The 14,428-nt window shown below is 41.6% G+C and overlaps 1 long non-coding RNA gene across 4 annotated transcripts in view; it reads left to right on the forward strand.

Annotated features, from left to right (window-relative positions):
- Positions 1 to 5,159: 5,159 nt before the first annotated feature.
- Positions 5,160 to 14,428, forward strand: part of LOC137842280 (uncharacterized) — an 82,923-nt gene continuing 73,654 nt past the window's right edge. Inside the window, exons 1-2 of one of the 4 annotated variants that reach the window (XR_011088997.1) lie at positions 5,160 to 5,455; positions 5,631 to 5,727. This is a non-coding gene — a long non-coding RNA (uncharacterized lncRNA). The remainder of the gene's footprint in view (positions 5,456 to 5,630; positions 5,728 to 14,428) is intronic. The other 3 variants (XR_011088999.1, XR_011089000.1, XR_011088998.1) reach the window with 3 other exon arrangements.

The following is a 14,428-nucleotide window of genomic DNA, read 5'->3' on the forward strand; positions in this document are numbered from 1 at the left end:
CCTCTACTTCATCAGAGGGCCAAAAAGAGTGCAAAAGTAGAACAGTCATAGAAAACATATATGCAAGTAGAATACATTTAATGTATTTTTCCTGACTTCAACAGTCAGTCACTTGTTTTTTCTGAATCTAGTTGAAAGCACTCTCATTGTCCTGCCAGAAGTACATCAGATTTTCTCTTGACTTCCTTTCCAAACAGCAGCAGGATGGAAGCTGTAAATTCCTATACACAAAATGAGACGCAACGAAAGCTTTCCTGAGAGTACGCTGAAGTCAATGAGTTTACACAGAGAAACCAGTCACAGCAGGGTAAAAAGTAAGATATTCAACTTCGTAACTTCATAACTCCTTTAATACATGCTAGGTATATTTCCTTTATTTCCTTTTATAACTTGGAGGAGCTGCCATAAAAAGAAGCAATTTACATAATCACAAAAGAAATAAAACAAGAATGAATGATGACACAGGTAAATCATATATTTAATTTGAAATTTAGTACTGGAACTGCCTGCACATATCTGAACCATCTAAGGGTGTGGAAAAGATTCTGTAAGACACATCACCCTGTGACAGTGACTTTTTTTTTTTTTAAGTACAGTTTTTGTTGCTCCCCTCTGTCATATGCCTAAGTAAGTCCCAAGTAATCAACACCACTCCTAAGAACAATTACAGCTACTAGAAAATCTTCTAAAAAGCATTGTCTACACACACACACACACTAAATATATATATAAAAAAATCTGTACTCTAGCACTGGTCCTGCTGCAGAACTGAGCAATCATGAAATTCAACACCAGGGAAAAAGGAAAGTGTTTATGCGGCCAAAAGGTTCTTACTATTATCATTCTTTATATACACGTACAAACTTTTTAATATATACACAGTGCAACTGTTCTAACCTAGAAGTTAAACTTTTTAAAGAGGAAAAACACTCTTTTAAATAAAACAAGGGACTTGAAGAAGGCCTTATTTCAACAATTTTGTATTCCAGTCTAGAAGCACTGACATTACAGATTTAGACATACAGCCTTAGACACACAGCCACTTACATTCAGCCTCCTAAACCCAGATGTATATCGATAAAGCTAAATTAAAATCTTACAGGCACAAATGGAAGGCTAAGTTCTATCCTGATTCTTGATTTAGTCATTGATAAAAGAATTATATTTGTCAACATGTGGCACATCTGGAAGAGTTAGAGCCATGGACCGGATGGGGAGTAAATCAGGACAGAATTAGACCTCTTGAGCACACGGCTGTATGGCAGCCAGATGTGCTCTCTGTCAACAAACATAATCCCTTTCGAGTCATTGACTCCATCACCAGCAGAAGTGGCATTATTAGCCAATGCTGTGTATGCAGTTTCACTAATGTACTCCCTTGGTCTCAGGGATAAACATGTGCATAATCCTGCGCTGCACGACTCCCACACACTAAACAGGAGTCATGCAGATTGGTCAGACCACCCAAGCTGAAGGTCAAACAGTGCAACTTGTAAAATGTCCAGACTGCAAATCCCCTACCCGTACTGGTAAGCAGTCTCCTTACTTCCAGTTCACTGAGTCAGTAGGTAACTACTTGCCAGAGGATTCATGGCAGGGCTTCAGAATAGCAGAGATACCTTCATCTTAAGAAACGTGAAGGGAATAGTTGAGACAGTAGTGCTTGCCATAGGCTATATGACAGGAAAACGGAGCAAAATAGACAGAGAAGTCATAACTATAAATATCACAGTCATCTCACAGAACTGTCTCTGATGGATACCCCTGTCTCCAGGCTGCAGAAGATACTTGCAGAGCTTGTGTCACCTTCCATGTTCTGCGATTAGAGCAGCAATGATTCTTCTTTGGAAGACGATGACAGATCAGATGACCTTGCAAGCTCTTTTCTAGTACATGGCTTGATATATGCTGCTTCTAATTTTCAATGGCTACATAATGCATAGGAAAAGAGCACCGAAGTTCCTCTACTCAACATGAATGAAAAGTAGAAAGCTGAAATCATAAATGAAGTTCAGTCCTCTACTGATAACCAAGCCAATCAATCAGCATTACATTTAAGCTATTGATGCCATCAGGACTATTCCTGGAGAAGAGTACCACCTCAGCCTGTCTAAAGACGACAAAATGTGACTCATGACCAAGTTATACAAGTATCACTTGCATTCCAAAACCAAAATATTACAATGCAAAAAACTAATGAAGAAGCATGAGTTTAAAGCTTCTTGACTGGCCCTGCTACTTCTGTGGATGCATAGACTGAGACTGCCTTGCTAACTGATAAAGAACAAATAAATAAATAAAATCATAAATAAGTGAATTAATGCTACCTGGAAATGACTTTTATGATACACTAACAAATATTTTTAAAGGTGTATTATGCGAAAGTTAGTGACAAACATTGTGTGATGGACCAGCAAAACAAAACAAAACTTAGTGTGTTCAGCTGTCTGGCTTTGGAGATGGGAGATGTCTAAGTCTATGACATGACAATTACTCTTACACACATGAAGATGGCCTAGGTCCCACCAGAGATTACATAATGCCTTAGCTCATAAAAGGTCACCCCAGTATAACAGCCATCGGGTAAAGGTGAATTATTCTCAAGCAGGTGAATTACACTGATAGTTTTATTTAAAGGAATTTAATGGAAGTGTTTAACTTCAACAATGCTCTCAACTGATAAAGAACAACAGAAGAGCAAGCCTTACTGTTATATGCCATTTGAGATTTCCTTATACATCAAACTTTTTAAGTTCAATTCTAAACAAAGAATTTTTACCATTTCTCTTGATGAGAAGTGTTCTTATCCTATGCGTGAAAGTGTGTCATATTCATTAAGAAATGCTACAAAACTTCCTAAAGCATGCCTTATAATGGAGCTACACACCTGACTCCTAAGTTGAGTCTATAACGCATTATTAATGTAATATAATGTATTATTTCTGCACACTTTTCAGAAACAGTTGAACAGTTTAACTGGTTTACAGACAGCTAATTAGGGAGACAAACACACTGGGGTCTGGCCTACTCTGGATACACAGAGTGTCTTCTACTTTTAAAGACATTTGTGGAGTTTCGCAAGAACAGTGAAATATTACTGCCTGGTTTAGAACAAATTAGAAAGCTGCCAACCAACACAAGCAGCAATGATTTATGCTGCTTTCCCACTGCAAGTTATTATTTTAATAGCTGGTATGAATTTTTCAGGACTATCTTTAAATTCTATAGGTTAAATACAGGTGTTTCACATGCAGACAACAAAGATCTACCCTGCTTTACATCTTCACTGGCCTATTGAGCTTTAGAACATTTTTTATTAGACAAACGACAACATCACTCTGCCATACATAAAAGAAATGCAAAGGGATTATTAGTCAGGGAAATCTTTAGCAACCCGATACTTTCCTCGCTGCAGCTGTTTTCAGAATGGAAGTGATCATTACTCAGACTTGCCAGAATTCCTGAAGGGGCAGAAAGTCACTCACAGTTCAGCATTTTCTGCCTAGAGACTGCTGGAGTCATGATACACATGGAAAAATCAGCGTATTACAAAGGTTACATAGGAGAAGAATTCTCAGCTGGACAAATAGGTAATTTTCATGGCACTTCCTTCCATATTACATAAGTGTTCCTAAAGTAACAGAAATTTTATTTTATTTTATTTTATTTTATTTTATTTTATTTTATTTTATTTTATTTTATTTTATTTTATTTTATTTTATTTTATTTTATTTTATTTTTTTTGTGCTGCCTGAACAGTGACTGTGTATTAACTTTAATATTGCATTTTATTGCAGAAAAATAAAATTAGTGCCTGTTGATAATGACAATAGCTATCTGGCAACAAAAAATCCCTTCCAGGGCTGTGTAAATGGAAATAAGGATCATGCAATAGATGGGTATGTCTTTCCCTACAGAATTAGATCAGATGATTGGTATGAGAAACAGCAGCACAGCAAGATAAAACGTATGCATAAAGAAATCACACTGGAGATCTGGAGTAACTTTTAACACTGTGCTCACTTTTGCTTCTTCCTACTACTTATCATGGAAAGGTGGAAAGGTTGGGAAATACTAGAAAAATATCAGCCCTATTTAGAATACTTCCTCCATGCACAACAGGAGCACTACTGGCCATCATGAAAGGCACATATGACCTTCAGCCTTTAGCCTCATTTAAAGCTGTCTAATTGATACTGAAAGATTTTTTTGGCAAGCTCTAGGACTGAGACTAGTACTTACTGTACTGTTTGAGTTATATTAGGGCTAGCAGCAGTCTTGTGTGAAAAAAACAAAACCCACAAAAACTTCACTGCACTAGGAATAACAGTGTTGTTGGCTTCATATGCTGCCTGCAATATCAGGTATTTAAAGAGAATCTTGAGTCTGAGAATTTTATACATAATTGGATTTCAAGCAACAAAATTAGAGAGAAAAAAAAAGTAACAGTTATTAGCCTCAGCTTATTTCTTCCTAATTTGCATCTAAACGCATCGAGCAACAGAGCTGTTTATTTTAAAAAAAGCCTGTGTTATTTCATTGAATAAGATTACTAAAAGAAAATTAAAACCCCCTTGGGTTAGATGAATTTGGCCTGAAGCTATCACAAACGAGCCTTACCCATGAACCCGTGATTCAGGGACACAACATTTGCGATCACTAGCGGTGAGCTCAGCTTCCTCCATCTACAGCTCCCAGAGGCCTGCTCCTTGAAGCCAGGCCTACACACAGGCAGGGCAAAGCTGAGGGAATTTGTTTGCTTTGTGCTTCTTACCAGAGTGCAGCTTTAATATCCAAATGTTTGCAAACTCCTGGCTAATAACAACGGACCTTGTATCTTCTCCATCCCCTGACAGCCACTGTGTTTTATTGGGGTTATCCAAGCAGGATTACCTGGAGTTTATCAGCACAAAGCCACCTACACAACATTAATAAACAAAAGCCACAGATATTACTAGCATCATCTTGTACTAATTGCAATTTTTCCAACTAAGGATTCGCATTTGCTTGAACTAAAAGCTGACTAACCTGCTGAAACAAGCCAATCCCACTATTCCAGCCTATGTTGCCCCACCTCTAACAGGACATGAGAAGATAACGCAATTCTCCCCTTCAAATAAGTTTCTGAAAGCAACAAAAACACTCATTTTATGGATTAAGGGGAAAAGGAATAGAGTCAGCTGAGGGCGCTGCCTATTCCTCCCCTTCCCGCCACTTCTCCTCAGAGAAGCAGGCCGGCCCCAACGCGACGCCAGGGGGCGCCATTTTGTCTTCCCTCCTCACCCACAGCCCCTGAAGCACCGCGCCGCCATCTTCTTTTCCTTCCTCACGCATCTCCTTAGCCCCATCCCGGCTCTGCCGCCTCATAACTAAGGTGGTGCCACCGGGAAGGACTCCTTGCTCGTGCCTGCCCCGAAGATGAGTTTGCGGTGACTTACTGTTAAATTATCTCACGGTAATCCTGGGTGCTGCAAGTTGCGGGGCCCTCCTGCAGGGAGGGTCAGGCTTGATGCCATCGCTCAAGTGGCTCGTGAGGGAGACCAGGCTGTGGGAGCATCATGTGCTTGCGGCCTGAGGGCTTTCAGCGCCACAAATTGTACTATCATGTTTTATCTTGTTTCTTCTGACAGAAAACTTTCTGGGCCATGCAGTGTGCTCGCAGCTGTGACAAGTGCCGCTGGCTGCTGACCTGTGTCAGCCTCGGAGCTCTCCTCCAGCTCTGATGAGGTACGTGGTGAGGGCTGGGGCCTGGGGACCAGCTTTACCTCAGAGATGGTGCCTACAGGTTCTTATTTTCCAGCCTCTTCACTGACTTTTTGCCCCCCCTTTAAAAGGACTTCCCTGTGATCTGTTGTGTAAGAAGGATTTCAACCTGAGGTAAATGAGAGTGGACGTTTAAAATGCCCATGGAAAAATTCACCTTTGCCAGGAGTGTGGTATGTTAAATACATAAATAAAAATATATTGATAAATAAATCCCAAATGCAGCAGTTTCTTTGCCACGCAGTATGAGTTACTGGAGCTGTATTTTGCAGCATGTTGTTACATTCCTCTTAAGACCCTCTTTACCTTTATTTCTGTGCCAATCTGACAGGTCTTCTGTGCTTTATTAAGCTTTCCTGGTTGGAATTGATTTTTTTTTCTTTAAAAATCTTTTCCCTGATCAAGGATTTTTCTGCATTAATGAAGCAGTAAGTTCTTGTGTCTATAAATGGAACAGTGTGTGCGACACAGCAAGTGAATGGGGAGCAATAGAGAAACATCTAAGAAAAATACCTCTTCTACTAGCAAAAGCATGGAAGGGAGAAATGTTTTGAAAAATCATCTGGGTATGGGCAGCACCTCACTAGACATAGGTTACTGTAATACTTGTTCTATGACTTTTGTGTTGTAATTCAACACAAAGTGAAGCAGTATAGCTTTCTTGCAATTATTAAGTTAGAACAATGTGATACTTAAAAGCATTTTTAATTTTCTATGACTTTTTAATCCTGCTTATTTTTTTTTTTGTTGGCAGTCCTATAAATGTTACTAGCAGTGTGGTGTTGCTGATCGTGTTAATTGCTCTATAGAACTTCTGTTAATGTAGTGAGCTTAGTTTTGCTGTTACACAGATATACATTCCCCTTTTCTGGCTTCCCACCAACACATGGTGAAAGCTTGCTGAATAAGAATATTTGGCTGCCCAAGTTTAACTTACTGGCAGTATTGTAAAGATATAATTCATGCTGGTATGGTGAGACATTTGACTTTAATCCTTCAAAGAGACATTAAAAAAAAACCCAAACCCCCAAAAATAAACAAACCCCTTGTGCTAGATAGTTACAGTCGGAAAATCCTGAAGCCACCCCAGAGGATCACTAGTTCAGAGAGATGGCAGTACAGGACAATTAGATACGAATTTGGTGGTTAGATGAAAGGAAGTGAGAACTCCTAAACCCTCACGGGAGCAATACTAGCTGATCTACCATGAAATGCAAATGATTAAAATGAGTAAAATGTAAGTTTGTATTAATTTTGCCTTCCTCGTTCTTTTTTTCTGGAGGCAAAAAGATAACATTGTGCACTTGAGTAATTTATTTATTTAGTTTTTAAATTGAAGATTTATATATGGTTCTAACTAGTCTATAGTAGTGAGTTTACTCACAAGGTGCCATTAGATTTTTTTCCTTAAGGCATTTATTTGTGAAAGCAATTATCATTTATGGCAAAAAAACGTGTCTGGGAGAGTGAGTGTATTTGCTGGTAAAGCAAACATATGGAATGCCTGGGAAGGTGGCAGTCTGAGCAGGAGGTCATCTCCTAACTTAATAAAACTTTCCAAGGGTCTGGTTCAGGTAAGGAGGACACCATGGTCAGAATGGTGGTTTTCGCAGAGTGAAGCTAATGCGTTATGTTTTTAAATATGCTTATCCTGGGGGGAAAAAAACAAAACAAAAAAAAACACAACAACAGCAAAAAACAGCTACATCACTTGCGTGTTAATAGGGGAGAATGATGTTCAGAACTAACAGTGTGCTGCCCAGGCAGTAATGCCTGTTGCCTAAAGCTGGGTTGGATTTTGCATAATGTGGTAGCTTTTGCAATGCTGCAGCCAGGTGAAAGCCTTCGTGAAAGAAGTCAGCTTCTAATTTTTCTACTGAATGAAGTGTTGGAAACTTTAAGTACTCATTCTGATGCGCGATGGAAACAAATATGAGACTTAAGTGCAAACATTCTATGGGAACACCATAACAAGAGGACTGCTGTTTTTCAAACAGCAGAGTTCTTGGTAATTGTTTCTCTTTAGAGACTTGTTAGTAAAGCACAAGCACCTTTGTAGGCCTGTCCACAGCTGTGGGAGATGTGGCACAGCTGTGTTGCACTGTTACTAAGGCTAGGATGCTGTACCACTGTAGGTCTCTCTGTGCAGCCCAGTGTGCCAAAGTTAACATAAATGTTTAGCCTAAAAGTTGTAATCTCATTGTTCTCAAGTTTTTCCTCGTTCTTCCTCTCACTCCTCCATCCTTCTGTGTCCTGCTAAGGATACATGTTTCTGTCTGAAGGAATCCTGCTGGTTTTGGCTCTTCACAGAGATAAGCCTAGCAAACTTGGGCAGGCAGTTGTCTGCAGTGTGGTACCTGCAAGTTGGGCTCTCTCTAGCTGAGGAAACTTGTGACCTGTGTCCTGTTTCCCCTGAGAGGCTCAGCTAAAGCTTTCTTGGTGGAAACTGCGTGTTTGAGCAAGCCTGTGAATGATCTGCTTGTGCGGTAGGAAGCATCAGCTGAGGCATTGGATGAAGGACAGAGAAAGTGCTGATTGGTGCCGAGAGCCTATCTAGTTTCCTTGACTCCTGGGATGTTAGTTGGGTAGAATGGGGTCAAAATAGATTGTTAAGTTTATATTTTAAAACCAGCAGAAATGTCCAGGAAGGTAGACATTGAAGCAACAATACGATGGATGGAGAGCAGCATGATTCATTTGTTGCACAAATTAATGCGTAAAGTAATTACAGTTATATGACTCTACAGGCTCAGTGTAGCTGCTGGGAAGTGCCCACTGATTTTAAACTGGTTTTGGGTGATGTTTCTACAGAGCAGAACTGAGACTACTTCTGATGAAGTCAGGCATTTTTTAAAGTAATAAGCATGCACAAAATCTTTTCCTTGGGGGTTCTCCAGGAGGCAGTAGGAATACAGATGGAACCTTAAAAGCAAGGGTATGGGAAGGCCAGATCAAGTAATGTGAGAGAATTGTATATGAGATCTTGAATACATATGTAATTATTAAAACGATTGTATACTTGCAAGAATGGGGGTAATGTTTGTAAATTTGTGTTTGTATGGTAGCTAGCACATTGGTCTGTATGCAAAACCTTATATATGATTAATGACAAATAGTAAACTTGCTAGAATAAAATAGCATCCTTCAGGGTGTGAATGACCAAGGCATCTTTGAAGATGTGTAGGATTTTTATCATTTCCCTCCCTAGTGACTGGGAGCAATGGAAATACTTTCGTGAATGTGCTGGTTATAAGAAATCTTCTCTTTCTATCCCTGGGTGACTAAGTAGTTCTTCTAGGTAAGACTTTTCTTAATGCCATCGTAATTGTAGCATGGCTTATCCTGCTGCTTTGCTGCTGCTGCTTTTCTGCATTCTCTTCCTGCTCTAATTTTATGTGATAATGTTTACTGGGATTTGGGTGGCCAATTGTTTGGAAATGGATGACTCAGAATGGTGTAACTGTCACCAGCTACGTTAATATTTACAGAGCAATTAGCAGAATATTATGGTGTCCCGTCCCTCCTCTGTTCCCCCACCCCGTGTAAACACGGAAGCAATGTGACAGCTGTTATTTATGTGTAGTCAAGCAAGATGGTTTATAGCTCTGTGGCATCCAGTGCAGAATCCCAGAACTTGATTACGGGAGACTCAAGAATTCAAGGTGACTACCTGCTGTACTGAGCAGAGGTTTACGGAGGTGAATTTAAGATGCAGAGCAACACATACCTTTTAAATAATGCTTCTTCCCAGGTAGGTCTTAGATCCTAAGCTACAGATGCAATAATTTCTTCCTTGTTCTACAGGTGGAGAAACTAAGGTACGGGACAGTGATAAGTCCTGTCTGTCACTGTGGAGGATGGACAGGGAGTGCTGATAAAATAACTTGGATTTCTTGAGACTTAAATCTAATTCGCATGACTTCTCTGATGACATGGGAGTATCACAGTAGATGGTAGTTTTCAGGCTCTTGCAATCTCCCCTCCGTATTTCAAGGGGGAGTTGTGTGAAATTTCAGATGGGTCTACGCACAGGTTGCTATACAGCATGCACAAACTCGGTTTTCTTAGATTCCTTTTGTGAATCTGTCACAAATAGTTCATGATCTCCTTCCCTGCCCCCCAGAGAAGTGTGAACCACAGGATGAAAATTGCTGGTGTAGGAGTGTTGTTAGCCAAGGCTGTAAGGCCTGAAGTGTGAAGGAAAATGTGTTTGAAGGCAGGTTTGAACTTGCTAGATTAACCTGCTGCTTCGCTCTTCAGATAGTTGCACCTGCTACTTTGCTCTTCACATAGCTGCAGCTGGAGAAAAATCTCAAGTGAAATTGTTGTGGAATGCGTTTGACTTCAGGTCAGAAAAGGAAGTTTTGTTAACTTTTGTTTGTGGATGCCACTGTGTGGTTCCTGAAGGACCGCAATGTGGTCCAGGTTAGGGCAGTGGTGGAGCAGCTCTTTTATGTGGAGCAGCTGTGCTGACTTGAGGAGCCTCTGCCTTGTTGCAGGAGTCAAAACTGGGAGGAACTTAAATGGTGACAGGCAGGTACTGCCCTTAGTGTCTTGGTATGTCAGTAGGGCCCTTCAGCTTATATTTAGGGACAGCTCGGGCAGGCTTGGCTGGTTCAGGGACCATCACCCCAGTGGAAGTGCTGACAGCTGCCTGACAAGTACCATCGGTGTGGGGTTTAAAAGAAAACAGCCTGTGGAGCAGTAGTATTGGAAATGGTATTCTAAACCTATGCTTGGAGATGTGGGGTTGGGGAATGGGAAAAGGAGTGGACAATGCTGCCTCAACTTCATTGACTTTTTTTTGTATGGAAGACTTTTATTTCTTTATGATGTTTTGTATTTCCTCGCAGGGACAAAGCCGGCATCTGAGTGGGACTGCTCTGCCTTGGCTACTTGTAGCCCTGGGGTTGCCAGGCAGTGCTGCAGTGTGTAGTGTAGGCTAACCTCAGCGCTCTTAAACAATAAAGCTGAGCTAAGCCAGTCTAGCTCTGCCAGGAATCGGAGCTTCAGAAAAACAGTTTGTATTTGAAAGTGACTTTGGGCTTCTCATGTTATGTTTCCCATAGATGGTTGGATATACCGTGCTACTATATGCAAGCCTATCGAGCTCTTGATCTCAACAACTAGGCAGCCTGTGTGTGTTTTCTGTTGCATGCCCATGTGTTGAGAATGCTTAGGGAGTTAGGTTTCACTCCATGTAGGTGAAGTGATAGGAATTTTGATTATAAAATAGGAGAGGTAAGTTCATTTGAGCTTAAGTCCATGTTTTGCTTTTGAGACGTAAGCATGTAGCTTGTAATCTGCTTTTGTTAAGTTCTTTTATGTGCAATAATTTAAAGATGTTTAGAGTTTAAGTTCATTGCCAAGTTCTTATATCTATGATTAAGCATGTGTGCAATGTAAATAGGCATTTTTTTGAACCATGTGTTCCATAAAATATCAGTAGCACATATAGTGCTGTAGATTCAGGGATTCATTGCTTCTTTGGTCTTAAAAAATATTATTGTTTAAAAGGCCATAGTATTGCTTTTCACTTGATACTTAACTACAGCTAGAAATGAGAGAAGGACGTGGGCATCATGCTGTCTTACGGGCTTTTGGTTTTGGTTTATTTTGCTCTTTTTGATTACTAAGAAACCTTGTTAGAATAAAAGAAGAAGTCTTCCCTGGTGAAAGAGTATTGAAGTTCCCTTCAGCTGCAAGAAAGAACTAGTGTAGAGCCAGTCCAAAAGCAGGGCTTGTTCCCTGGATGAAGTCTTTGTGTTTTATCCCTGCTACTGTCTAGATTCCTTTCTTATCACAGAACAGCTTAATGGTCATCCAGTTACAACCCCCTGCCAAAAGCAGGGATGCTACCCACCAGATCAGGCTGCCCAAGGCCTCGTCTAGCCTGGCCTTGAACACCTCCAGGGCAGCCTGTGCCAGTGCCTCACCACCACCTGAGTGAAGAATTTCCTCCTACTCTCTAATCTAAATGTCCTCTCTTTTAGTTTAAGGCCATTCTCCTTGTCCTTTCACCATCTGTCCATGTACAAAGTCCCTCTCCATCTTTTTCATAAGTCCCCTTTAAGTCCTGAAAGGCTGCATTGAGGTCTTCCCAGAGCCTTCTCTTCCCCAGGCTGAACATCCCCACCTCTCTCAGCCTGTCTTCATAGGAGAGCTGCTCCAGCCCTCTGAGCATCCTCGTGACCTCCTCTGGACCCGCTCTAACAGCCCCACAGCCTCCTTGTGCTGGGGACCTCTGACTTGGATGTGGCACTCCCAGTGGGGCCTCCCAAGGGCAGAGCAGAGGGGCACAATCCCTTCCCTCCCCTCCTCTGTTGTTGCAGCCCAGGATGCAGCCGCCCTTCTGGGCTGCAAGCACGCACTGCCAGCTCATGATCTTTTTGTCCAGCAGAACCCCCAAGTCCTCTGCAGGGCTGCTCTCAGTGAGCTCTTCTCCCAGTCTGTGCTCATGTCTGGGTTGCCCCAACCCAGGTGCAGCCCCTTGTACTTGTTGAACCTCATTAGGTTCACGTGGGCCCACTTCTCAAGCTTGTCCAGGTCCCTGTGGATGGCTTCCCTTCCTTCTGGTGTATCAACTGCACCACTCGGCTTGGTGCCCTCTGCAAACTTGCTGAGGGTGCACTCAATCCCATCATTGATGTTATTGATGAAGCTATTGAAAAGCATCGGTCCCAGGACAGACCCTGAGGGACACTGCCTGTCACCGGCCTCCACCTGGACATGGAGCTAGTGACCACTGCACTTCCTCAGTCAAGTCTGGGTATTTTTTTAAGAATAAAGTGAGAAACTAGATTTTATTGGGTGGCACTACAGAAATCCAAGGGGGCGGGCAGCTGATGGCATTGACATTGCTGGGGTTTCGGTGCTGCTCTGTGATAGTTGCAGGCGTTTTCTGCACCAGGGGAAGGCAGCAGCTTATGTTTGTTATTTACTTTTATACTACATTTGTGTTCACGTGGGGAGGAGTTGACCTGCAAAGTATGTTCCAGAGTTTAACAGTTCCCTTCTCTGCTGAGGATGAAGCACCCTGGAAACTGTCAGATCTTGAGGCAGCTGATGAAATAATGACAGACGTGTAGCCACCTCAGGCATCTTGTTCAGCTGCATTCATGGGTTCTGCTCTGTGCAGAGTTGTTCGGGTTCCCAAACTGCAACATGCAAGACCATGGTCCAGAAAATCCTAATTTCTTGGTTGTATGTTCAGTTCCAAGTTTGGTGATGAGAGGACACAGATTTGCTAGAAAAGCACAATGTTCCTTTAGTTTGATACATTCCTGCTAGAAAATCTGTTCCTGTGTTCTGAGACACCTCCTCACTCTAAACTTCGGCTGTAACTGCAGCGAGGTTAAGGCTAGCCTCTTTAACTCTGCGGCTAGCAGAAGCTCAGAGGAATCCAGCTTCACAGAAGCAATTGTGATTACCCTGTTATTTGGTTGTCAACTGGTATCAATTAAGTGATTTACAAGCTCATCCATCTCTGCATGCTTTAGGATGGACAAGCTTTCAATATTTCTTGGGGACAGAAATATGGAAGCAGTATGTTGCGGTTGCAAGGATTGCAGCATGGCCCCTGTCATTTGGGGGCTGATCACACAAAGCAAGGCTGTGCACGCTTTAGCACCCTTCTGGCTGTACGCAGTAACACCACCGGTACAGTGTATGCACCTGGATCCCATGCACCTCTGAACACGAGTGAAGGGTTGTTTGCAAGAAAGTCTTTGTGAATTTATGACAAGAACCCAACCTAGAAATTGGAAGCTGCCTTTCTTTATTAGAGCTTACTGCTTTGTATCCAGAATTTGATTTCTACAGAAACAAATTGATTTTTAAACACAGAAGTATATCAACGTATTCATTCACCACTGATTTATTTGGATAAATGTGACATTTAAATTCCAACTACCTTCAACACTTTGCCCTTCCTATGGTAATTAATTCTTACTTTGTTCCAGTACCACTCAGAACAGGCTTAATCAGTTGTGGATGTTATCCCCAACATCTGTGACGTTTGTGTAAAACCTTTAGGAGCCCGACGCTGTATGAAATTGCTCTCATTACACAGTTCATTTTGAGATTGTAAGTACCCATGCTGCTCAGAAAACAGGATTAGGGTGAAGTATTGTATTAACACACTTAATCCATAACTAAAATAATATTCATTACTCCTATCCTGTTTTAGAAGACAAATGTTTTATTTAAGCTGGGAATGACCTTTCTGAATAGGACTTAAATAGTTACAATATGAAATTGAAGTCCACAATGAAAAAGATTAGTTGGAGCTTGTAATACACCAAGATTAGGTACCAGACAGGAGGCAGTGTCAGAGGTGTTGCCACTTTGTCAGAGCCGCTTCTCCGCAGCTGGCAAGGATAAAATTTTAAGTCCTTTCCGAAAAGTTCTGTGGTATATGTCAGAGCGGTCCAAAAACCATCTTACTGGGATATGTCTGAGTTACTTGGTAGTAAGGCGCTAGCTTTTTAGACGGATGCCTGGCTGCTGGTATTTCCAGCCACGTCTGTGTTGTAGCCACGTTTTTTGGCTCACGGGCCAGGACTGAACTGGAGGACTCCAGAGCTCAAACAATGAGAGCCGACAGCTTCAGTGAACGAGCCAAGCTCCTGTCGTGGGTGGCTGTCACAACACACATGCTTTGCAT

The sequence above is a fragment of the Anas acuta genome, chromosome 19 (assembly GCF_963932015.1).
Source record: "Anas acuta chromosome 19, bAnaAcu1.1, whole genome shotgun sequence".
Lineage (NCBI taxonomy): Eukaryota > Metazoa > Chordata > Aves > Anseriformes > Anatidae > Anas > Anas acuta.